The sequence below is a fragment of the Maylandia zebra genome, linkage group LG7 (genome assembly GCF_041146795.1).
Source record: "Maylandia zebra isolate NMK-2024a linkage group LG7, Mzebra_GT3a, whole genome shotgun sequence".
Lineage (NCBI taxonomy): Eukaryota > Metazoa > Chordata > Actinopteri > Cichliformes > Cichlidae > Maylandia > Maylandia zebra.
Genome location: NC_135173.1, coordinates 19,460,647 through 19,486,156, shown reverse-complemented (window position 1 = coordinate 19,486,156; position 25,510 = coordinate 19,460,647). Strand labels below are relative to the sequence as shown.

At 42.9% G+C, this 25,510-nt stretch overlaps 1 protein-coding gene and 3 non-coding genes across 5 annotated transcripts in view; 1 reads left to right on the top strand and 3 right to left on the bottom strand.

The window, feature by feature from the left end:
- Positions 1-464: 464 nt before the first annotated feature.
- LOC111500970 (U4 spliceosomal RNA) lies at positions 465-605 on the bottom strand. Its single transcript, XR_002721319.1, has one exon. It is a non-coding gene; the product is annotated as a U4 spliceosomal RNA (small nuclear RNA).
- A 783-nt stretch (positions 606-1,388) lies between these two features.
- On the bottom strand, positions 1,389-1,529 carry LOC111500966 (U4 spliceosomal RNA). The gene has a single exon (XR_002721317.1). It is a non-coding gene; the product is annotated as a U4 spliceosomal RNA (small nuclear RNA).
- A 989-nt stretch (positions 1,530-2,518) lies between these two features.
- On the bottom strand, positions 2,519-2,659 carry LOC111500971 (U4 spliceosomal RNA). Its single transcript, XR_002721320.1, has one exon. It is a non-coding gene; the product is annotated as a U4 spliceosomal RNA (small nuclear RNA).
- A 7,428-nt stretch (positions 2,660-10,087) lies between these two features.
- The window catches only part of plxnb2b (plexin b2b), a 135,667-nt gene continuing 120,244 nt past the window's right edge, over positions 10,088-25,510 (top strand). The window contains exon 1 of one of the 2 annotated variants that reach the window (XM_004563793.6): positions 10,088-10,837. The gene's annotated coding sequence lies outside the window, so the exon portion shown is untranslated. The remainder of the gene's footprint in view (positions 10,838-25,510) is intronic. The other variant, XM_012922592.5, reaches the window with a different exon arrangement.

The following is a 25,510-nucleotide window of genomic DNA, read 5'->3' as shown; positions in this document are numbered from 1 at the left end:
CCGTGGGCGTAGCTTTAACATGCACGATTTATAGAGCTGTAATTAAACGTATATATAGCTATAAGCAATATTAGTTGCACAGAATATCCAAAATAAAAAATATACATAAAAATCCTTGCAAATGACAATGTTTTGATCATGAACAAAACACAAAAAGCGCTCATTGTAATCCAAAACAACATCATCACGTGTGAATGCACGTGATGGCTTGTTATCAATGCGTGTAAAATCACGGGCAACCCGCCTGAGTAACTAAATAGCAACAACAAAAACACGCCAACAAAAATTATAAATACAAGTACTGGAGATAACTTGTAACCGGAAGTGACGTGCCCTGGTACGTCACTTTAGGGCTCCCGCATTCACCCAGAAAGTTTTAACCGTGCCATTCTCGAAGTATTCCACACATTTATAGCAATACAACAGTGTGTTTAATTCGAGTTCATTTTTAACAAGAAGATAAGTCTCCGTAGAGACCGTCAAAAATTGCCATTGCCGACTATATTTCAAGTCGTCAAGGCGGGGTATTGGGTAAAGTTTTCAACTAGCAATAATCGCGCCTCGGATAAACCTCATAGGCTACGATACTGCCACTGCGCAAAGCTGAAGATCTAGTCCGCCGACAGGGTAGTCTCTCTGGGCCCTACACCTTTCTGTTAGGGTTTTAACCGTGGGCGTGGCTTTAACATGCCTTGCTTTTTTTTTTTTTTTTTTTAAATCACTTTATTTAAATATCAATATTCACAATTACAAATACACATAATACAAGCGCCATGCACAAATTATTCACATCTTATTTTACATATTACAATAATAAAAGCTCCCACGGCAAATCATTTCCTAATTTCATATCTCTCGTTTTTCTTCTTCTCAGCTCAGTGACAATGTTTTTACATACGGTGAAACTACTTATCATTTTTTGTTCTATAACACATTTAGCTCTTGTTTTCCATATGTGGACATATGTGGCAACCCGCCTGAGTAACTAAATAGCAACAACAAAAATTATAAATACAAGTACTGGAAATAACTTGTAACCGGAAGTGACGTGCCCCGGTGCGTCACTTTAGGGCTCCTGTATTCAGCCAGAAAGTTTTAACCGTGCCATTTCAAAAACTGAGAGGATAGCCAATGATGCAAACTTATACAACACACAGAACATAAGATATTAAGTACGAATTAAAACTGCGATTCACACATTTGCTCAACAAAATATGAATAAATAAGGCATCATACTCTTCGTTATTAAACGCGAACACCGTAGCCCACAATAAAACCATTTTCATACTTTAACTACCAGCTAGCTTCTCGAAGTATTCCACACATTTATAGTAAGAAAACAGTAGTGAATGTGTTTGATTAGAATTCATTTTTAACAAGAAAACTAGTCTCCTTAGAGACCGTCAAAAATTGCCATTGCCGACTATATTTCAAGTCGTCAAGGCGGGGTATTGGGTAAAGTTTTCAACTAGCAATAATCGCGCCTCGGATAAACCTCATAGGCTACGATACTGCCACTGCGCAAAGCTGAAGAACTAGTCCGCCGACAGGGTAGTCTCTCTGGGCCCTACATGTCTCTATCATGGTTGTACGAGTGGGTGTGGTTTATAATTCAAAAGACTAAAACTGTAGAAATGTAGCCGATATCATTTACCACGAACTCACGCAAATGAACACAAACACACAAACACGAGAAAGCTGTGATTATACTGATGCAAAACACACCGAAGCGTTCCCCTTATCCTAAACAATGAACTGGCGGGGCTGGCAAGGAAAACCAGAGCCAAGGTGGTCATTGAGCAAAAAATGATAGATAGCGTTGCTGTGTGCAAAAATATCCTTACAGACCTGAGAAGGAGGAAGACTTTAGAACAAAAAAAGAATAGCCCTTTACCTTGGGACCTTTTGAAGATATAATTAATGTTAATATGTTTGATTAATTTAACTTTTGTATTATTTAACTTTTGTATTAATGTATCTATTGTAAATTATTAAGAGATAGCAAGGGTGGTTAGGAAAAGACCTGCCGTGGGAGCTTTTATTATTGTAATATGTAAAATAAGATGTGAATAATTTGTGCATGGTGCTTGTATTATGTGTATTTGTAATTGTGAATTTTGATATTTAAATAAAGTGATTTAAAAAAAAAAAAAAAAAAGCAAGGTAGTGTTGAATGTAACTGCGGTTAAATACCCAGGGGGCTTATCAGTGTGAATAAAGTCAAATATAAATATAAATGTTAAAAAAAAAAAAGATGAATTAAGAGAATTTACTTTTAAGCGCAGCGGATATATATATGATAATTAAGCGCTATGGATTTAAAAAAGGAAATGACGTAGTCTACGGTACGTCTATCAATGTGGGCTCGGGAACTGAGCAGTTCTCAAAATCATCACAATAAACCAACAGTATAGCTCGCTAACCTTTCAACATGAGCTAGTTAACGATTATAAACACTTAATATAACTAACTAATTTTCTTTAAGGTTCAGAACATTTAAGTTGTACAACAAAAGAAGTCTCCGTAGAGACCGTCAAAAATTGCCATTGCCGACTATATTTCAAGTCGTCAAGGCGGGGTATTGGGTAAAGTTTTCAACTAGCAATAATCGCGCCTCGGATAAACCTCATAGGCTACGATACTGCCACTGCGCAAAGCTAACCTCCACTCAGCACAAGCAGAGGGGCCATTTCGCTGCATGCGATCCTTAGTTATGGTGCTATCGTTCATGTTTTTGTTTTGATAATTTTACGGTCCCTTGATCACAATCACAATCGTTCACTTGTCCACCGCCGATGTTTGCCGAAGTATGCACCATTGGTTGTTTAAAATTATTTAGAAATTGTTACCAAGCCGCAGTGCATCATGGGACATTCAATCCTCCACTGTCGTTTCAGCCCCGCCCTGTCCTTCATTTAGAGCTTCACGCTGCCCAGAAAATGCTTACACGCAAATAACACACCAAATAGCTGTTTTTTTAATTGTTTTTTAAATTAACATTTTACCACGGTTGGCAGCTTCCTTCGATAGTAAACGCTTCAAACGTCCAGTGGGTTCAACAACGTTATTATAAAACACCACCAGATGTCAGTATAGGCACGAATACTTAGGTTTCAGCGAAGGCCTACATTACTGAAAAAATAATACGAATAAATAATAATAAATAATTAAATACACAGGAAGGCCTGCGTGTATCTCCTAATTCCAAAATACATGTAAAATACTGTAGGCTTCAGATGCTATGTCTATTAACTACTGGTTAGTTGAAATCGCATGTAGACCGCAGATTTCAGTTTGTGTTGGCCTGACTGACGCCACCTGACCATCACACGGTTATTTATTACCGTCCAAATACGTTTAACATTATCACGAGGGGATGAACGAGCAAAACAACTAGTGAAAGTGAATGAAGTCTGCAGACATAGATGCTAAACAAAGCTCAACAAAGCTCAAGGCCCACCCTGAAACACACTGAAACTGGTGTTTCTCACCTGCATCCTCCTGCTCGTCGTCTGCCGAAAAATTAAATTTAAAATGGGAGGAGGGAACAAATTTGGCAGTCATTATAGTGTTATATATAAATAAATAAAAACTAAGTCGAGCACTCAAGGTAAAGTAATTTCCTAATTTCCTTTTTCCAATTCCAGTTGAAACGATGCACTCCCTGGTGATCCTCGGTAAAACTAAGTGGAAGGAATGAAAAATGACCAGACCGGAAATTGATTAAACACCTCCCCATCGCCATCACCACCTTGTGGGTTTTTTTTAAGTAAAGATATGTGAGTGTGTAATGGATTGCCTTTCATATTGCTTTAAACAAATTCCATATTTGCAGAAGGGCCATTAATTTTCCACTGATCCAGAGACTATTTTAGACTGTCATCTCTGGAAGCATGGGGCTTTGAATATTTATATCCCTGAGAAAGTTCTAAATACGTAAACTGCACTGTTGTTAGCAGTGTTAGAGTTCAAAATAAGTACCAACTCAACCTGCCGCTGGTTTAAATCCTTCTTTTAAATTAATGCATGAGTAACAATGATCAAATTATATAATATGTGATACTAACACTCACAAGGGATGCACTGCATTGAGTACTTTTCAGTTTTAATACTTTAAGTCCATTTACGTGACAAAACTAATGCACAAAATTCACTCTACAAAGCACAGGTTTGGGGATAAAGACTTAATTCTTGGGCATATTTGATCATCAGTATAGCTCAAAAGCTTAAGTGCAGAGTTTTAATGAAGCTCCCTTGAGTATGAGTTGAAGAAGCAACACTATTCTTTGTTTCATCAGTTTTGAAACCCTCTCAGTGTCGACCACCGGAAGACAGGGTGCTGAAAATCATGAGGTGTATCTCATGCTGTATGTGTATTTTTCATCAGGTTATTAGCCCCTCATAATGGCGCGTACTTTGCACGCTGTGTGTCTGACGCAGTAATTTCACTGTGTGGATATTAGAGGCCTTTTTCACTTGTTGTGAAGCTTCAGTAGGATAATGCAGGTGCTTTTGGGTGCTCAGCAGATAAGCACTGGCGTGCCAGGTGTTAAAGCTGCCTGGGCTGACACATTAGACAGGGATTTTTTCTACTGCCAGAATGTCAGGCCAATGAGGCTCATAGAGGTAGGCTTGGATCACTGTCAGGGACAGGTAAGTACGCAGATAAGGGGATTACACCATGTTTGTGCCAAGTAATCTCAAATGAATCCTGCCAGCCTCTGTTTCATCCTCACCTGCAAAGCTCAAATTTGTCTTTTCTCATCCCAAGAAATACATTAGACGAACAAAGTTCAATTCACAAGATGATCCTTTTAACCTGGCTTTAAATGAATTTGAGGACACGCCGGGCTATGGTCACTTAACAACTGTGACAGTAATAATATCTTCTAATTCTCTGAGGCACCTGATTGCTTTTTTTGGTATTAGTATAGTCCCTTTTATCACCAGCTCTGCCCAGTCAAGCAACGTGTGGGTTTTATAATCACCTGGACTGTGTAATAAAATGAGATCTGTCTTGGTGGTCCCTCGCTGCAAGGCTTAAACTTGACCTGTTGAACAAATAGGAGTCTGTGAGAGTAGCTGAAAGTCCCTTTGGGCTGTGGCTCTCCCCCGCTGGTAGGCAGACTGATGAAAATAGAGTGTACCAGATGGCTTAGCTGTTTCCACCGTTCAGCACAGGCTGCTGGGCAGCCCACATAAAAAAACATGGCATCCAAAAGGGGCTCAGTGGAAAGCCCATAGCCTTCAACAAGCTGAGAGCTATTTTCCTCCTGAACCACCAATCACAAGGCTCATAAAAGAGGAGGAAAAAAATCGCTGTCACATTCAAGTCATGATCTAATCTGTCTTGCACCATGTAGAGCAGCTTGTAGTATTTTAAGAAACGCTGTTTTGGTTTGAGAAAATGAAAGATTTCCAGTCAAATCCACTCTGTGTATGCACCAAGCGGGCTTATCCAGCTTTTTTCACAAAGTGCAGCTTACTCTTTTTATTCCCACATTTCCAGACGCTGTCAAGGACAAGGCAGCTCTTGGATTCTCTGATCAGAGTCTCAACAGGAAACAGGCAGGACACACATATAAGTGCAACCGGTGGATTTATGCATTTGTTTACTTACAAGAGTACGGCTGGACGTAAAGAGGCCATTGTGTAATCTGGTCTGTGTCACATCAGCCTGGTTAAGGACATTTATTAATGCTAAAACTCCCTCTATTAGCTCTCAGAGTGAGGCCACCTGGACCATACAGGATGAGCTGAGCGAGCTGTGATTAGATTGCGATATGAGCAGAAGGAGAAGGAAAACAATGACATTTTTCTTGGGTAAAATGACAGTTCGGCTGGTCTGAAGGGGCATCTGATAACACAAGACAAATGTTTCTTACTATGCCTTTTAGGTTCTGCAAAGACACCTTCAGCATTGCAGTTTCACTTCCGTAGATCAGTAAGTTTACATGATACACATTAACTGTACATATCTATATATTCAACCACATCAGCCTCCTTTAAATATTGTGTTTTTCTGTCTCTCTGACACACACACATGCAAAATAAAAACACACACACACACATGCTTGCAGACTGTTCACACCAACCCACACACTGCTGCCACCCTGCTATTCCCAGCTTGTGGTTATTCCCAGACTGAGTCAGAACAGCACCATAAGCCTGTCTATCCCTTTTATACCAAACCTGATGTCTCCCTGTCGCACATGCTTTTTGCAAAGGATGTGAGCCCTGCAAACAGTAGCCACAGCTCGGTTTACTCGCACGCTCGCCCCTTTTTTAATTACTTGTAAGTCACGCTGACAGCTGGAGATGCACTTTGCTAAGTCAGGAAGCCATTCATATCAAAGTGCAGCCTATGCTTTAAATAACCCTTCCCCTGTCTCCCAGTCGAGTCTCTCTTCACACCTTTATCAATCACCACCATGACAAGATCCTGTGTCTGTGAACTGCTCCATCTGTTGTCTCTCCGTCTTTACGCTAGCAAGCGTCTTTACGCTTGCTACAACAGTATGTCTGCCAACCTTCACCTGGTGATAAAGGGAATAGCAAAACTGAAAGATAGTGACAATACACCTACACAGCGAGAGCACCGGGGCACAATTATGTGAACGTACAGGATGTTTTAACATCCTTATTCTTTACTGAAGAGATGATTGCGATGCACGCACACTGATGCTCACGCGCCATTACAAAAAAAAAGGCCAGGACACTATTACAAATGATTGGTTGCATGGATTTTTGTGTGAAAGCCAAGATCAACTGTTTTGTGTTATTTACCAACTGTGAAAGACTTACACAGTTTCATCTGTGGGACTCTCGTGGTTTCTAGTGAGGAATATAGCCATATGAACTCCATATGCCATCTGTATGGGAGGAAACGGCGTGATAAGTCACACTGCAGTCAGTTTACCTTAAACACAATAAACAATCCAAAAACAAGACACAGTGCCTTCTGTGCAATGTGGATTCATTACATTCATTATATCACACCTATATTACTACTGTGGGTAAGAGACATGCATATGCATATATGAACTAAATGATGCCATTGTAGGAAAAACGTCAAACGAACAAAGCTACAACAGAGACAACACTAGTAATAATGAACTATTTGTGAGTTTTACCGGATTCTTTTTTGTCTTCATGTATGATTTGTACACAAAGACAAGTGCAAGATGTGTAATTCACAGTACTGCCATGGCTAAAACAATCAAACAAATTCACAAGCACTAACCAAACCCCCCACCCCATCCGTTTTCAGAATTAGGCCACCTGGACCATATCTGCAAAGAAACCCTCTTAAATAAGCATGCAACTACTGTATGGTGCAATATAAAGCATTGCCCAATAGGTTGACTTAGGTTATGCTCCTGCTATTTTCAGGTTATAAATTACTGATTAAAAACAATATAAGCCGCAGCCAACAGAGGGCAGTCTGTCCCCATGACAAACAGACTTTGAACTCTGAACCTTGAATGTAATATGACCACTATATCACTATGGACAGCCGAAACGCTGTACCATAAATTACATTGTATAATATGTTGATAGTCAAACGTTTTACTGCCAAGACCAGCTGAGGGACACCGCGTGACAAATGGCGGTGTTTGACACCAGCGTGATAACATATCATCACTATTCAAGCAACATAAAGGCGAGCTGCAGGAAGGTATGGGCGCATTGATCAAAATGTCATCACAGTCAGGCTATCTTAGCAAAACAAAGTGAACTTCTATTCCACTTCGGTGAATTTAGAAAGCCTTGACTTGGACTCTACAGAGATCCCCTGGGCCAGCATGTTCCACGACTCTCAGCAGCCTCATTACTCTTTAGACAAACAGATTTGGACATATTGAACTCAGACCCCAAACAAGCCAGCTCTACCCCCGCCACTTTCCACTCTCCCAGTCCGATGTGTGATTGGAAGGTGTTTGTCTCTCTCACTCCATCTCTGGGTGTCTGTTTCCTTGACACTTGTCTGGCTTGGCCTACTTTCTTCTTGATCTCATCAGTCAGTGTGAGGACCTGTGAAGGCCATCTCCCCCATCTTCGCCAGCTCTGTGCCTGTGTCAGCACTTAGGGACTGACTCACACCCCCACGCTGTCTCCACTCTTTTGCTCTGGGGCGAAGGCAGCACATCTCCTCGTTCAACAGACAGTCTCATTTGCATGCCCATAAATCACTCTCGGAGCTGACACGCAGCCACACAACAAGGCATGACACAGTGTCACAAAACTCAGTGCGCCAAATTGCAATGTTATGTGATATTAGGCTCCAAGGCAAAAAAAAACAAAAAAAACACTGGGTATAACCTCTTGAGTGAAAAAGAGCCAATCAAGCTCAAAGAGCACTTAAAAACACATATGGCCCATATCTGAAATCAATGCTACTTTCAGTTCCTTGCTGCTTGCATGTCTGAAGAATCTGCAGAAACTCTGACTCGTATTTTGTTTTAAGTGATGAAAACATATTGCTGATTTAAAGGTTGCACAGAATCACGGGCCAATGAGAGATTGTTTCACTATCTGGATTTAAGAGCTGCAAAGACGATGCTTCTCGTGATTAACGATTCACAGTCGAGGTACAGCGATCACACCACTAATTTGTGGTATAATGACTACTAATACAGCTCTTGTAAATTCACAGTCAAAACGGGGGCTTGGTGAATTATAAATAAACGACGAGTGGTTGCTTTTGGAAATATTTTTAAACCAAACAGAGTCCCCGGATTGCCTCCCTACATTAATCTGCATTCATTTGTATGGAGTGCTGGTGGATTATTTATGTCTCTGTTTTGTTGTTTATCGGGGTTAAAGGAGCAATTAACATAATTCATAATTCATCCACTTTAAATATACCAGTAAAGCACCTATTGTTTACGGCATTCTGACAGCTAATTTACAGTGACTGTCAGGTCGCTTTAAAGGAAGGCTTCTGCTGCCAATCATGACAGACAATGTCAGGGAAAACTTGCTGGGGGAATCTCACAGGATCAACAAATGCCAGCTCAACAGCAATGTGTCTTTCTCTGGAGACATGACAGGCCTCCTTGTCAACAGTTCTTCCCGAGAACTAGTGAAAACCCTTTCCAATGCAATATGTGGTGGAAGCTTTCCACAGCGATGCCTGTTGATTATCCTGGACGAATGGAAATGATGTACTTTTAAATGCGCACTGATTTAAAGGTGCTGAAAGACCCTGCAAACTGCTTGAGGGAAGGTGGAGTGCAAACCTGAGGAGTGCATGCCCTGCAGTTAAACACATATTAGGCTATGCTTCAACAAAAGCTGCTGTAATTGTAATTGAGTTAATAGAGTCTAGAGAATCTATTTTGAGACCCAAGAATAAATAAAATACAAATGTTATGGTTCAAGAGTTGGGTTGCTCCAGGAAGAATTTTGGATTCCTGACCTCAGTATTTCATAAATGCACCCCACGCCCACATAGTATTGTGACGGGAGTGGAAGAAAGCTAATGAAACAGTGTGAGTGAGAACTATATTCCATTAAGCCGCCTCGGCTGCTGGGTCCTTTTATGGATCTATAACGGCTCAGTGCCACACCGTCATGGTTTACTGAGACGCCACAGTTAATAAATAAATAACCAAGACATTGCGTTGTTTTCTTGTAACCACCATTTCCTATCATGCATGCTGATGGGGAAGCCTTTATTATGTTATTTTGGTGGCAAAGATCAGCAGCATATAACTGCTTAAACAAAAATAAAATCTAAGTCATCTGTGGCTTCCACGTGGTTAGTTGTCTGTTGCTTTTGGGGAACTAATTTCCTCACTTGTGATGTGGCGGGAAAACTGCTGACAGATTCTGTCCCAATAAAGGCGATTTAACGTGGCGAGCTCTAACTAGACAGAACTGTGCGTGTGCCTGTGTAGTGTACCATACACCCGGGTGAGAATGGGATCAGTTGAAACCGAAACCTAATCGGCTGTTTTCCACACATTCCTAACAATTCTTTGCGAGCACTGCCTGGATTGACCTGGAACCGCCCCCGCAGACTGAGGAGTCCGGACCACAATTTGGGAACCACAGTACGGCGGCAGGGGGGGCTTACCACACCGCTACCATCGCGCGGAAATATTTCGGTGCGTCAGAGAACAGACGATACAAGTTGCTCCGTTTTCCCTCCCCGCTACTTCCCGGCTGTTGTCTCCTCGTACAGTAGCTTCGCCGGCTGAGTGGAGGAGGAGGAGGCGAAGGAGAGAGAGAGGGGGGGGTCAGACTACTTCCTTTTGCGATCCGAGCGACGTCTGTTCTCCGTTCAGTGCGCACTTCTCTCTCTTTCTCTTCCTCTCTCTCCCCGTTTCATCCCATTGCTTTTTTTCTGTATTTTTTTTTTTACTTCCCCATCCCTATGTACAACCTCCGCGTTTCCGGACGAGATGACTGTCAGAGCGAGCGCACGAGCGCATCCCACAGGTGTGTCGCTTGCCAACTGATCTGCAGCTACGAGACACGCACACCTGGAAACTAACCTACCATGTGACTCGGCACCTGGGCGTGGAGAAAGTCCCGAAATTCTAAGCAAAGACACTCTTTTGTTGAAGGAGTTGTTCGCGTCGTCTTTCAGCGGGAATTGACATTTCGTGTAACCAAGCAGTCCGGGTTTTGTTTTTCTTTTTTATACTACGGAATAGTGCCTTTCTGAAGCCCAGCCCCCCTCACAGAGGCGAGTAAAATGTAAACTTGCTTACGGACGTCTTTCTCCTTTTTTGTATCGTTCAACCAGGAAGGAGGGGGTAGATTCTTCAGGATTTGGAGTATTCGCGTTTGTGCCACTGTCTTCGCTCTCTCTTTTCCCCCTTTCAAGGTGAGTTCCAGGGGGGGGTGCTGGTGTATCCCCGTTAAAGCGGGGTTGGGACTGTTTGCTTCATAGTTCATAAACGCAGAGTCAATTTCAGACCCCGGTGCGTATGGAACCAAGTTTGGATATCTTATTATGCGCCCGATTGACGGAGCAGGGGAGCGTAAACCTTGTGCCAGGAACGCTGTTACGCTGATGTAACGCCGCTGTTCTTTGCTTGTTATTGTTTTAGTTATTATAACGTTTGTGGCTTAAAAATGTACTACAAAGAGAGTTAAACGGTGCTGTTTGGTTTTCCTAACATTCTAAAACAGTGTCCTTGACGCCGTCTTTTTACAGGGCTTTTCAAAATCTCATTACAGCCCGTAGTTGCATAGTTGTTGTTATGGCTGTCTGGGTGCCAACTTGCTCTACTTTTCTCAAACTCAACAGCTGATTGTTCTAGAAGACAAACCTCTGGGAGACATTCTTGTCTCGCAACCATGCATTTCACCTCAGCAGCGCTACGAGACGCCCGGGGAAGCCGTCTGTCCCCACAGGCAGCTTCAGAGAGAAATGGCCATGCGAACTGTGTCCCTCACCTCTGGACACTAGGCTGTATATCAGCATGAGAGAGGACAGAAGTGGTAGTGAACTACGCCTTCTGTTTGTCTTTCTTTTCTTTTTTTTGCTTTCTGTCTTGTCTCTCTTGTGGAAAACAAGAAGGACAGAAGCACTATTCATGTCCCTGTTGAATCTCCTGTGTAGTTCTGTCAGTCTGTATCTCTCCGTCCCTGGCGCAGACCTCAACAGACCACTGTACTGCCTTGTTGCCTTTCTAAATAGTGCTTTTATTAACAGCCCTTGCCATCCTCTGACCCCTCTTTGTGGAGAGGTCTACTGTATGTAGGATGCTCCATCGCCCTGGGGATTATTCTCATTAAATAACATTATACAAGCAGTCTCATAGTGGGAATGGATTAGTAGTGTGAGGGGAAACATGAAAGCAAGAAAGGTGGCTGTAGGTGGTAGTAAGTAGTGGTGGCTTGGAGGGATGTTACTGTAGAGCAGGGGTCAGCCTCCCAATACTCTGGCTGCACAGGGATAAATGCCATCTGCTCACATGGACACACACACAGGCAATTGAGAACCAAGCTGCTTCCTTGTCCTTTCCCCCCCTTTTATGCCACCATCTCTCTCTCTTCTTTCTTTCTCTCACTCTGTCCCACACTGCTTCATTCAGTGTTTATCTCCTCTGCTCTGAATAAATAGAGACACCTTATCTGCGCAGAGGAGAGCGGTGATAAATGTTTTCTCCTGCTCCCCGCAAGGGTGAAGAAGACAAGCGTACCACGCTTCTTCATCATAGATGCTCTTTTCAGGACAACTGAATAGGAAGACATTTCTCATTCAGGTCATGCTAGTGTTTCAGGATTCTGCAAAACAATCCCGAAAGCCGAATGCAAGCTCATACGCTGTAATAGGAAAGCGGGGAAAACAACAAGCAAAGCAAGCATTTCCATGAGCCCGCTTTCACCCCTGCCTGACTTTTATGGGAAATATGCAGTTAGGTTTCAAAATGAAACTTTGCCATATAATCCACTGTGTGTATTTTTGGATCTGGTAAATAACCTCTGACCAGTTGAGAACTAGAGCTAGTGAATCACTGGGCAGTGAGCACTTGGCTGTAAAGCTCCTACGTGTTTTTGGTTGTGCTAAAGTTCATCCTGTAACTTCGTAGTGCTGCACAATTTTTGCTCATATCTCAAAACCATGTCGTCTCCTACATATACACCGGTTTGGCAATATTTTTGTGGTCAAATGAATTTAAACTAATCCACTGTGGGGGTTTTATGTTTCCTTTGCTCTGGATTACTGACTTCTGCCGTTTTCATTTTAAAAAATGAAACCATAATCTTTGTAAGCAACAGGCAATCCCATTTCTCCTCTATCTGCCACAAATTCACCCCTAAACCGATACTTGACATGTGTATATTCATCGCAAAAGGTTCATGTCAGTGTACTACCGCTAGTTAATCTTGTTTTTTCTGACCATAATAAATATAGTATGTCATCTGATTCATAATTTAAATGCCGTATTTGCTAGGCTTACTTTCACTTTTGAAAGGCATACTGTCAGATATTGTTTGCACAACATTTTTTGTTTCCGAGTGGACTTTGTAAACTTACTGGTCATAAAATAGGTGTGGGATGCATGAGTACTTTGCTCCTCTCCCTTAACAGAAGTACAAATAGGTTTCAGGGGAGTGTGGGTAAATGTTTGAAGGGTGTGTCAGTTTGGCATTAGAGATTTCCTTCAGATTGGCGATAGGCTCGTCTTTTTATGTCCGAGGATTATCCCGTGATGAAGGGACGTCATGCTAAGGTGGATTTCTGATCTTATCACCACAGGGTTTTACAGTTGCCACCCCTGCCCTGGGATTCCACAGCCTTGTCCTAAACTATCTTCTCAGCAGCATTCCTGCCGTTACACCACCATCTTGACCTGATTTGCTGTTGTTTGTACTATGGAGGTCATATATGGCATTTGGTCCCAGTACCAATAAACCTCCTCTGCTTATACACATAAACACAACAGTGAGCTAGGACCACTTCAGCCTAAACCACGTGACACCAGCCTTTGCAAATACTGTTTTCTAAAACAGATGGACATCAAACTGGTTTTCCAGTCTTACTAACCACTCATTCACCCATTCATGGAGGGCTTTTTTTGCCTATGTCGTGCACAGTCATACACCACTTTGGAGCTCAATTACAGTACTGTGAAAAAGTATTTGACTCCTTGCTGATTTCTTAGCTTTTTGCATATTTCACAGTAAATACAAAATGCAGTTTATAAATGATTATTTCATTTATTAAGGGAAATAGGTTATCTAACCCTAACTGGAACTTTGTGGAAAAAAAAATCCCCCCTAAACCTAATAAGTGGTTGTGCCACCCTTGGCAGCAAGAACTGCAGTCAAGCAATGGTAATAACTGCCAATAAGTCCTTGACATCACTGCCGAAGACTTTTGGTCCACTTCTCTTTGAAGACTTGTTTTAATTCATCCACACTGGAGGGTTTTTGAGCATTAGCGGCCTTTTTAAGGTCATGCCAAAGCATCTCATTCTGATTTAGTTCCGTACTTTCACTAGCCCACTCCAAAAGCATCTCTCTCTTTTTTTGAGCCATTCAGAGGTAGACTTGCATAACCCAACCTTGAGGGAACAAACTGATGACATTCTCCTTCAGGATTCTCTGGAGGACAGAATTCATGATTCCATCAATTACGGCTAGTCATCCTGTTCCTGATGCAGGAAAGCAGCCCCAGGCCGTCACACTACCACCTGACTGTTGGTATGATGTTCTTTTTATGAAGTGATGTGTTAGTTTTGTACCAGAGGAATACAAACCTTCCAAAAAGTTACATTTTTGTCTTATCAGTCCACTGAATATGTTCCCAAAAGTCTTCCTTATTAAGATGTGTTTTGGCAAATGTCTTTACGTTTTTGGGGTCTTTTTGGTCAGCAGGCATTTACTCCTTGGAACTCTCCCTGTTTTGCCCAGTCTGTTGCTTATTGTTGAATCCTGAACTGTGACCTTAACTGAGACAAGTGAGGACCAGAGTTCTTTAGGTGGTGTTCAAGGTTCTTTTGTAACTTCCTGGATGACTTGTTGATGCAGTCTTGGAGTAATTTTGGTAGGCTGGCCATTCCTATGAAGTTTCACCAGTGTTCCAAGTTTTCACTGTTTGTGGATAATGGCTATCACAGTGGTCTACTGAAGTCCCAAAGTCGTAGAACCGACTTTGTAACCCTTATCAGACTGATAGATGTCACAGACTTTGTTCCTCAGCTGTTTCCTTAGATCGTGGCATGCTGTTGGAGATCTTTTACCCTACTTCACTTCGTCAGGTGACCTGATTCAACAGGTCTTACTGTATTCAGGCCTGGGTGTAGCTAAACTAAAACGAAACTTTAAAAAAATGTGCTAAATCAAAGTTAACGATTTAACAATTATTTAACTAATTTAACTATTGTTAATGTTTTTGATGATCAGAAACATTACATTCTAGCTTTTGGTTGTCCATGTCACTGATTGTCCAAATCAATCCCTATATATCACTTCAGATCTCATCACACCTGTTGGTGCGCATGCACTGTCATTTCACGGGTTCTTTTTATCTATAGGTACTCCAGTACCTGTGGCATCTTTAATGCCATCATGTTTTCCACAGCTTTGTATCAGCACGATACCAAAGCAATGTGACGTTCCGACTCAAATGAAACCCTCGCGACTCAGCCACATCCACTTAGAATTAAAAATAGCATAACAAACTTGCCAGGTGTGACAGTGGTAATTTTCATCCCTACTCCCTCAGCAGCAGGCTATGAGATGGGCTGTGTGGAGGAAGAAACCAAGGCGAGACAAAGCACTCATCTCCCTCAACAGAAAGTTCCCTGCAACGGTTTAAGCTGGTCTGCTTGCAGAGCAGTTCACAAATAAAGTGGTCATGTACAGCTCAGTGGGGTGTACTTTTACCACTATAACATTCATGACACTTTGTCAGCACATGCTGTCTTTTAGCCCACGCCAACAACCGAACATACCATGCAGTCGGTTCTTGAGAAAATGTTTTCCTCAGTGCTGCTGCATACTTTCACTGGTTTCCCCCCCACTCCTGCCCTTTCTGCTCTTTCTCTGTCCTCACGTCCACCTTTTAAACATTGTGACTCTTCTTTCCCCTCTCTGTGCTCAGAGCATAAGAGGAATGTGATGAATATTGTAAACACACTCGCATTCCTGAAGGAGCTAAATTATTTGCATAGGGAGGGAGCTTCCTTTTTATTACTGAGTTAAGTGGTTTTGTTCAGGATGTTCTGCAGAAGAACTGAGATATCCCATCTTCTTTTGAGGGCGAGAGAGCAGAGGAGGAGAAGAGTGATGATGATGATGTATTCAGAGCTAAGCGAACACTTGAAAAAGTTAGCCCAGAGGAAATCATGATCTGCACTGCTGTTCAAAGGGCGTTTTTTGGGAACGAGTGTGGTATTGGCTGTCGGTGTCATCGCATGGATGAAGGCTGAACTCGGTGATGGATAGAGAACACAGATGTTTGCCTCGGTTTCTCCCTCCTCTCACCAGCTTCCCCTGTGGCACCTGAGCTGACTGGTTGAAACTGACACATAGTATCACAGAGGCTACTGATGTGCCTGCTTACTGGAAGCAAGTCAACCAACCCACCTATTTAGGCCGCTGGCAAAGGTTAACAACCACTGAGTCATTTTGCCTGACAGCCCAGAGGAGGGTATGTGAAAATTTATCACAAGTGATGAGATTCGTGGGTCACCTTGATTTATCTGAGCAAATGTGTTCACTTCACAGGTTTTGTATTGGCAGGAGAAAAGTGAGCAGCAATTTCATTTTTATTTTTTATTTTTTGCTTTGGTGCATATTGCTATGAAAAAAAATAAACACTTTAGGTCGTGCCCGCTTCAGTCAGCTGGAACGTGAAAGGCCCACCTCCCTAGCCATTACGATGAAAAGACAAGTCATATCTCTCAGACTTTTAACACATCGAAGATGAGACGATGCTTAATTCCGCACAAATTGAGCCGTCTGTGCAGGATTTATCGGCCCATTGATAGATCTTTGTCGAGGAGATCTAGGTTTAAAAGAGGTTTGCAGAAATCTCTGACTAATAAAAACTATGTAGAGCTACAGTACTTATACCACCTGTACTGCATTTTCCCTGCACTTTTTGTTCCTGTCCGAGTTACTCTATGTGGAGTGCCATTTAATCCTAGCTGAGGCACCAGAGACTACAATTCATTTTTATCCAAGTGAGTCATTTCACAGTTAATCCTCAAACTGACCAATTTCCTCCTGCCAAGATCATTTTTAATTATCACCTCTGCTTTACAGCTAAAATGACGTCCTGCTGGTTTATGTTAATATGGTTGAGTGCAGGCCCTCTTTTTTTTTTTTTTTTTTTGTTTTTTTGATCAAGTACACTGGGCGATTAATTAGGAAGAACTGAATGTGAGTGTCAGCCAGAAACGGTGGGTGTCAGATGCGTAAGGGGTCACTGCACTGGCAGCAGCTGCAGATGAAGGTCACACCAACCTGAGAGGGACGTGGGGGACCGTAATGTGGCAAACTGAGGAAGACCTAGAGGAATGGTGTGTGCCAGTGTAACTTTGTTAAAGAGATGAATGATCCGTCTGAATCTAAGGAACCCACCTGGAGAGCCTTTAAAAAAAATACACAGACTTCTTAATGAATTGGGGCTTTAAAAGAATTTGAAATTGGGCATATGTTTAAAAACATATTTTTTGTTACCAACAGTGGAAAAGTTGTTTTTTATTTTTTGATTGTTAAATCTCAAATATGCTCACCTTAGGAAGTGCTCAAGGTCATCTTACAATACAAAATCAACACCAAGAACAATAACGAGAGATTTAAAATCAAGGAATAACATGATTGTAGAACAAGACGGCTGTAGCTGATATGCTGATGAAAACAGATGGGTTCTGAGCTGTGATTTGAACCTGTGTCAACGAATCAAGCTGATGAGGGTGAAGTGGTAATAATTTCCAATGACGAGGTACAGCACAAGGGCTCTGGCACCCGTGGTGATAATTTCCAAGCAAGTAGGAGTCAGGAGAGCAGCTGAAGCCGAGTGTAGGGCACAGGAAGGGGTATAAGGGTGAAGGACGCTTGAAAGATACGAGGATATATATATATATATATATATATATATATATAAAAAATACACATTTTATTGTCTGTTTTTTCAGATCACAAGCAACTCTTGTTTGTACATTTTAGAAACATCAGTATGCAATAGTGGAATAAATTCCCAAATTTTATCCAAAGGTATGTGCACTAAAATAGTATGAGAAACCATATGCTGCCCTTATTATCTCTGGCGTCTGCTGAAAACCTGCTGGCAGATGGAAGTGGACATGGGGGTGGCAGCACTGCTGGAGGTTGGGTGTTTGTCCCTCGGTTGTCTGTTTCAGTCAAAATATGGAAAGAGGAGATGTTCCAAATACCTGTGCTTGTTAGTGTGAAGCTTGCAGGCCTTCTTTAACGCTTACTTGCCGCTGGCGGTTATGTCGTTTGAAATTACGATATAGTGCTAAACGAACAAAATAAAAAATATGATGGCGCGACCACATATCATTGTGCATCTTCCTATAAAATGTAGCATACTCACCAGAACGTTACATAAATACAGGCCATTGCATATATGTCTATATGTCTTCTGCACTGTCTAGGTCTAAATTCATAACCTTTTTCACAAAGGGCTGATGTGATGGAGGATACTGTAGGAGCAAGGTTATCTGCCTTTATTACATTTCATTTTGAAATGGTATTATGAAAATTAAATTCTTTTTTGGTCAGTATCATGTCCTTGTCTCTGTTAAATGAGGTGGGTATCTTGGCCTTTCAGCTGCCTATGATCCAAGAGGGACCTATTAAAATCTGTTCATACAGCAATTGTGAAAGTTGCTGTGAATCTCGTTAAATGCCACTGGCTCTGTTGCTTCTCATCTGTAAACTGACAGAGCGTTTTACTGTGGTAGCGGTCTCAGCAACAGCGGTAATAATGCTGCCAAAGATACTGCTGTAACCTTAGAGACTGACATTTTTTTTTTTTTGTAGTGACCATTGGGTATTCAAATCTGTGTGTGATAGTCTGTGGTGTGATTTTTCTAAGGTAATCCTTTTTTCTTTTCTTTTTTTTTTTTAAATTTTATTGATCTGCCTGGGGAAATTAGCTACCCAGTGCAGCAGCAAAGCAATTCTGTGGGGGGGGGGGGAAGATGAGTAGAATACAAGCAGCAAAACAAATAAAAAAAAAAAAAGAACTTTTCTTTTAAATAGTTTGGATTTTTAGAGCGCATCACCATGAGTCAGGTCTTTACCTTGGTTTTGACCTTGTCACATTGAGGCATTCTGGTGGACTAAAATCAGACCTGCAGCAGTATGCGCTCCCCCCACTGGCTCTGTATACCATCACCTCCCGTCGGTTTGGTGAATGTATACAGGAACCTCAGTTGTTCCACATTCAGCCAACCGTGACCCATACGTTGGATCAGTTTAGAAGTACCCACTGCGATCACGTTTACAATTTCCTGTTAACACCCTCATCTCTCTTAGTTCTCTTTATTAGCAGTCTCTATCTGTTCTCTTGCTCTCCATAACTTTTCTCCCCCTCCCGTCGGATCGTAGTTTTTTTCAGCTCTCTTCTTTGTCTTCTCTTCGTCGGTGTGTCTGTAGTGCACGTGGTTATTAATCCTGGTGCTTCAAACCTGCCTGGGGCTCGGAGCTGTCTTCTGAAATGCAGATCTGTGGTAGTGTCATCATAGCTCTATGTCTTGGGTGTCTTCGCTTGCCCCCCAGCCTCGCTCTCCTATTCACGCAGCCACGATGACATGCATTATTCCTCACTGACTCATCTGGGCAGCCTCAAAACTTCCCAGTTTTGCCCCCCCCCCCCCCCCCCCCCCCCCCCCCCGGAACTTATTCAGCCAAAAAAAAAAAAAGGATGTTGTTGGCTATTTTATGCTGGTGTCGGCATATCCCGTGAAGTGGTATCCATTTCCTGATTTGTTGTTGTGCAATATACAGTTAGTCAGACATGTGATGGTAGATGGTGAGAGCGGTAGCCACATATCCTTGTAAGAATGCCTAAATATTTACAAGCCCTCATAACACACTAACCTACCACTCAGCCTCCGATACGTTCAGCCCCAGCGTTTTTAAACTCAGTCCTGTGGTTACTTCCATCTGCTGTAACTACGTCTATTCCACATCCCTCCTGAGCTTATCCCACGTCAAGTCCCTCAATGAAGCTGGGTTCTTTAATTACGGTCATTAGCCAGAGTAGATCTGCTGCTGGGGTTACAGAACCTTACTACCAAGACCCTTGTCTCTTTCCTTGTTACACACTTAAACAACCTAATGCTGCTCTCTAGTGCGTTCTCCAAAAACAAGCCGCAGTCACACTGTTTACAAAAAACATTCAGCCAGATTGGCTCCCCAAATCACACAAGTCTCACCAGGAAAGATTTTTCCCCCCTTTTACTCCTGTCCTCTTTCATTTGGATATGGAGGAGCAGAGTGTAAAATTCCTGTAACAGATGGACGTGAGGTGGGGTGTAAGAGTCGCGGTCGCTTGTTTATTTGTAGACTGGTGCCGACTGCTACCGCGATCAGGCCCAAGTAGTCATTTAGCTACCGCTCTAGATCTCAGTAAGGATCGCTCTGTAGCCGTCCTTGTTTAAATCAGCAGCACACAACCGTTGACATGTCTCTCCATCTCTCTTAGCCTCAGTTTTTTTTTTTCTTATTATATTTTTACCCAGGTTCTGTTCTGTTTCATTCCCACTCCCTGTTTCTGTGAGCTGTCATCGAGCATTCCTCTGTGTCCTTTGTTTAATTAGTAGTACAGAGTTGGTAATGGAAAAAAACAAAGTCACGTACCCACAGGGTTACTATGGCTCTTTCCACCTTCAGATGTACAGAAAACAAAACATTGTGTCTCCTGAGCATGTTCAAACTATGCATCTGTTCTTCACATGAGATATAAACAAACGAGTCCTCATCGCTGAAAACCAGTGAGATTATTAAATGTGGTATAATTAAAAGTGTATTTCTTACACTCAGGATGCTTAAGCTTTGTAAAAAGATGCACCACCAAAAAAACCCCAAACATCCTACCCCTGTCCAGTCCCTCATTTTATGCCTGCTCCACAGCCTTGTGATAGAACACAGTCCTTTTGCACCTCATGTTGGCCAATTCTGATGCTGATAACAGAGCACAGCCTAAGCTAGACCCTGTATTTTAGTGTATTATTCGGAGCAGCAGACCACCCTTGGTGCTCAGACAAATAAAAATCCCATTTCCTCTCTTTCCATTGGTAGTATTAAGAGCTGAGGATTGTGCTGTTGCCTGAGTGCCAATGAAAAAGCCACTCAGTGTGTGAGCAGTTAAAGCCCTCTCGGCACAGCAAGGATTGAGGCCTTCCTTCTGTATGCATCACCCCAGCCAGCTTGATCGATTCACTGTTTGCTCTGTCTTGTCTAAGTGCGAGCTCACACTGCCCACTCTGCCCACGGAAAATAATTCGGTCTTTGACCAGGGCTGCCTTCCTCCCCCTAGGCTTGCCCAGCACACACGCATCCGCACACATGCACAAATGTATACATGTATAGTGAGTCCACACACAGTCTGTCTTTCAGCCTCGGGGAGCCGGGCAGGCCAAGCATGGATCCATGAATTCCTCATAACACAATCTGTTGGCTGATCAATAATTCAATTCTATCTGTGAGCAAGCATGTCTGGATCCAATCTCACCTGCACCTCCCTTGGCCTTCCCTTAACAAGGTGGGTGCCGTGTCCTTGAGCTGGGCTCGGCTTATGTCTGTGTGGTTCCGTGTGCTCCTGTGTGTGCTGATTAGCTGGGCAGGCTTTCGTTAGTTCTCAGGCAGCGGTTGTTCTAGTTCATCGTTGTGTATCCGCTTCCTCTGTGCATGGGCGCACACGCGCGAGAGCCCTTGGCCATAGTGCATTACAGACCGTTCATTATTTCAACGTCGCTTGTGTCTTTGTGTGTCAATGTGAAACTGCCCAACTGTTAGCAAAGCTGATGTGTTTGTATGTGTGTGTGTGTGTGTGTGTGTGTGTGTGTGTGTTTGTCTGAGCTTATGCATGATCTGTCTTTCTCTCCAGGCGGCTAGACAAATCAAAGACATGGATCTCATTAAAAGGTATAGAGCCCGCGGAGAGGTCAGCGGCTAAGTTCTCTGATTAGTTGGATCCAGCGGGCTGCCTGGGTGTTGTGTTTGGCAGCAGGGGAGTCGGGAGGGGGGGACCCTCTCATTGACATGCCTCTCATCCTTCTCCAAGCCCACACCTGGCAGGTGCTGTGCTCAACAGTTTCTCAATGCAGGCCTCAGGGTCAAGGGCAATCCACAAGGGCACGGATTTACCCCCGGCTCCCATCGCCTGGCCCTCGCTATCTTGCCTACTTTCCATCATGGCCTGATGGGTTGCCTAATTCCAGTTCTGTTTATATCCTTCTTTGAGTGTTTTATCAAAGGCCACATTGAGTTTCCATCCCAGTGACGACCTCTCTCGCTTCATATCAGGCTGCACCAATAGCCCGACGAGCAGCTTTCTGGGTCGTTAGTAACTCGTTCCAGGGCCCCGTCTCCTATCAAAGCCAGCGACCATGAACTAGGGATGACTTTGAGCCAAGGGCAAAGTGTGCACATGTGTGTAGCTTTGAGTTAGAGGGACGGGACGGGATGTGTCTGAAGGTTGCCTGATTTTTAGACACTTTCTTCCCTCGCTCTGAATGGCCTCTCTCTTTACTCTTACTGTCTCGTCCCCTGTGTGCCTCTCAGTTTAATGTGCTTCCAGATAAAACAACAGCAGCAAACTTCCTCTTTGTTTCTGGCGCTCCTTCTCTTCCTGATAACCACGCTATCTAAAAGTAGGCCCTGGCAGCACTCTGTCTATTCACTTCACCCCACTCTACCCCCCTCACCTCACCTACCTCTCTCCCACTGTATTGTATGTAATCAGTAGATGGGGTGGTGTTTTTCTTTCTTTCTTCTGTCTCTCTTTCTTTTTCTTCCCCTTCTCTTTTCTGGTCTGCCAAAGGAGGGAGTGCGTGCAATTGCGGATGAAGGGGACCAGTGCGTATCTGCTGACTGTCACTTCCATTAAGTGTGCTGTCCTCAACTGCCTCCCCTATTTGCCCAGTACCAGCTCTAAGTAAGCCCCTATTGTTCAGTGTCCAACCTTTGTAATCCACAAGCCCTTCAATCCTAAACTTTTCCTACACAAGGATTTAGTAAGGATTTGGAGCATTTTTTTTAAAGTTTTTTTTTATTTTATATATATAAATAACATCACAGTCGTCCACACACTGTCTCTTTTCCCATTCTCTCGCTCTCTGTCTCTCAGGGTCAATATGTTAATAAAACTTGACATTTATTGGAGAAAACAAATAAAAGTCCTCGGTTAGGGGATTGTGTCGTATAAAAACTGCACTCCCGTTTTTGTGTTTGTGTTTACATATCAATGAAGTTCCCCAATCCCCGGACAACGGCGCACTGTCAAAAAAACAAAAAAAATCAGGGCCTCGAAGGAACTTGGGTTTAGCGCCGTGCAAGTGCCTCCTCTAAAGGGCAGTGCCACGCCTCTGGTTGTCATTGTCTGTTTACCAGAATAATCAGTGTTTTAATTAGGAAAACTCAGTTCAGAATATCAATTATAGTTTTCCTTTATCTGCAGTCATGTCACACCAAGCAACAATTATGACTGATTGTGAGCTTCTATTGTGTTTGGCTGAGGATAATTACTTACTTTTTGCTTATAAATCATGTTTTTTAATAAATATCTTCCAGTCCTCGGCTCTGCTCTCATTTGCAATTTCTTGTACTATTTAATACTAATGAGTGTTTTTATGCTTTTTCCTTCCCTTAAAGCACAAGTTTGGGAGAGTCAGCGAGTCTGTCTTGAGTGCGTTCTATTTTAGCGAGAAGGCAGCGTGCTTGTGTTCAGAGCCTCGGGGTCCTGCTAGCGTTTTCTCTCAGTTTCGTCCTCGTACAGACATGCTCCTCGCTCTGGTATGACAAACATCTCCAAGATGCTCTCTCAAGCTCTAGCTGAGCCTTGATCGAACACAGTCACCACCCCTCGTGCATGTATTCATACGTCATTCGGTCACACTTTCCTTACACAATCACATTCAAACTGCCCTGCTTGCTTTCTGTTTAGCTTTCTCTAGCTGTTAAAACACCTTCACACAAACATTCTCTCGGCTGTCCTGTGAGTCTGAGAATGCCAGGCTCCGGGGTTCCTCTTCATCTCTGTCCGAGGTAATGGTTGCGACCCTCTTGCCTGTTTTTGCGGTCTGATGGAGTGTGCACTCTTCTCCGGAGGGATGCCGTCGGCCCGCAGTCACACCGTCATCACTGTTTGCCTTCCGTAGCAGGCAATGGAGCTTCTCCCCGTCTCTTCTCTTTTTTGTTTTGTCTGTTATTTCTTTCCTATCTGACTGAAACAATTTGTGCGTTTTCAGTTCTTCCCCATGTTTGGAAGCAGTTTGTCACACTTTATTGTCTCTGAGACACAACTAGGGTATGGTTCTTTTCCAGTTACTGCAGAGTGGTTTGAATTTGCCAGTTGGCCCCGTCCAGAGTGGGTAAAGGGTGCAGTGGAACCAATTATAGCAATGGGTTTTGCGCGCAGTAAGTGTAGCATGGTTGTAGTGGGTGTGATGGGTTTTTAATGGGAGTGAACCTCAGTCACAGATGTAAAGGCTTGTTGTTTTTTGTGATTGCAATGGTCAGTGTGTAATAGGTATATACCGCCAGAGCACAGTCTACTTGAATCTGTGACTGATTGTTGAAATCAAGCAACACTCTAAGCCAGATGGTTTCTCACCAGTGATTTTAAATCACTTGTTTGTTCCGCTGATTTATAATTGAAATGCGAACATTATTGGCAAGAATTTTGCAAAAAAACAAAACAAAAACAGAATGAAAGGTCTGTGCTGTTGGGGTTAAGTGCCTGTTCCTCCATCTGTTAGTAACACTGCTCTCAAGCTTTGTGTGGTAGTTATATCTGAGCACTGAGTGGAAAAAGAGAATTAAATAACCTGCGTTTTTATTTTCCTCACTCATAATTGATGTGCTAATTGTGTACTTATTGTCAGTGGGGGTTGTAAGCAAAAAAAAAAAGAAGTCATTGTTAGGATGTTATCTTTTGAGTAATGAAAGTGTCCCTTCTCCAGAGCCTGTGTCTATGTGTTTCTTGCTAGGGGCTGTATGGTAAATGATATGGCTAGGGCCATTAGCGAGATCGTTGTCTGTTCATACTGCTGGCTCCCCCTGATAACTAAAGAGTTTTCTGCTTATTAACCGTACTGTCACATGCTTCTTTGTAAGGATGCATATTAGTCTTAATGCATTCTGGGACATTAAAATTCTTGCCTGCAGAAAACGTTGAACCACAAGAGGCTTGATCGGCTAAGAAATGAATGCGAGAATGCCAGTTCAGTAGTTTTTGCTTAGCTCAGTGTAGACTATCGAAGAAGTGATTTGTATTCGTGCTGCCTTGTGGTCCCCTTACTTCGTTTGCACTAGCCAATCTGGACAGAGGGTTGTTATCAGCAGGCCTGAATGAAACAGCTGCCTTGCACTCCTCACCACGGCTCTGTTCAAGTCCTTCTACGCCTTTGAAAATGTCAGGTTCTGCCCGTTGTGTCAGACACACTGCTTGCTAATGGCTCCTGGCTCTGATCCAACCTTATCCCACATTCTGAACCTGGCTTTGGTTGCATCAGTCCCCTCACACAACTAGGAGACTTACCTGGATCATGACAGCCTCTGCTGGGGGAAAAGGCTTTCCACAGTGGTTGAGGCATTCAGAGAATAAGCCCAAACTCATGGATGGATCTGAGAGGGGATGGCTAACACCTGCCACTGCTAACACGCTAATATTTAGCGATGACAGGGATGGGGGGGATGTTCAGCAATGCCCTACGAGTAAGCCACAACGGATTTTTCACTTCACAAACCTGCCTAGTCACACTGAAATGGTTTTTCCTACTGTTTTGTCTCTGCCCTCTCCCTGCCCTTGACTCTGTGAGCTATTGTTGAAATCAAGTGC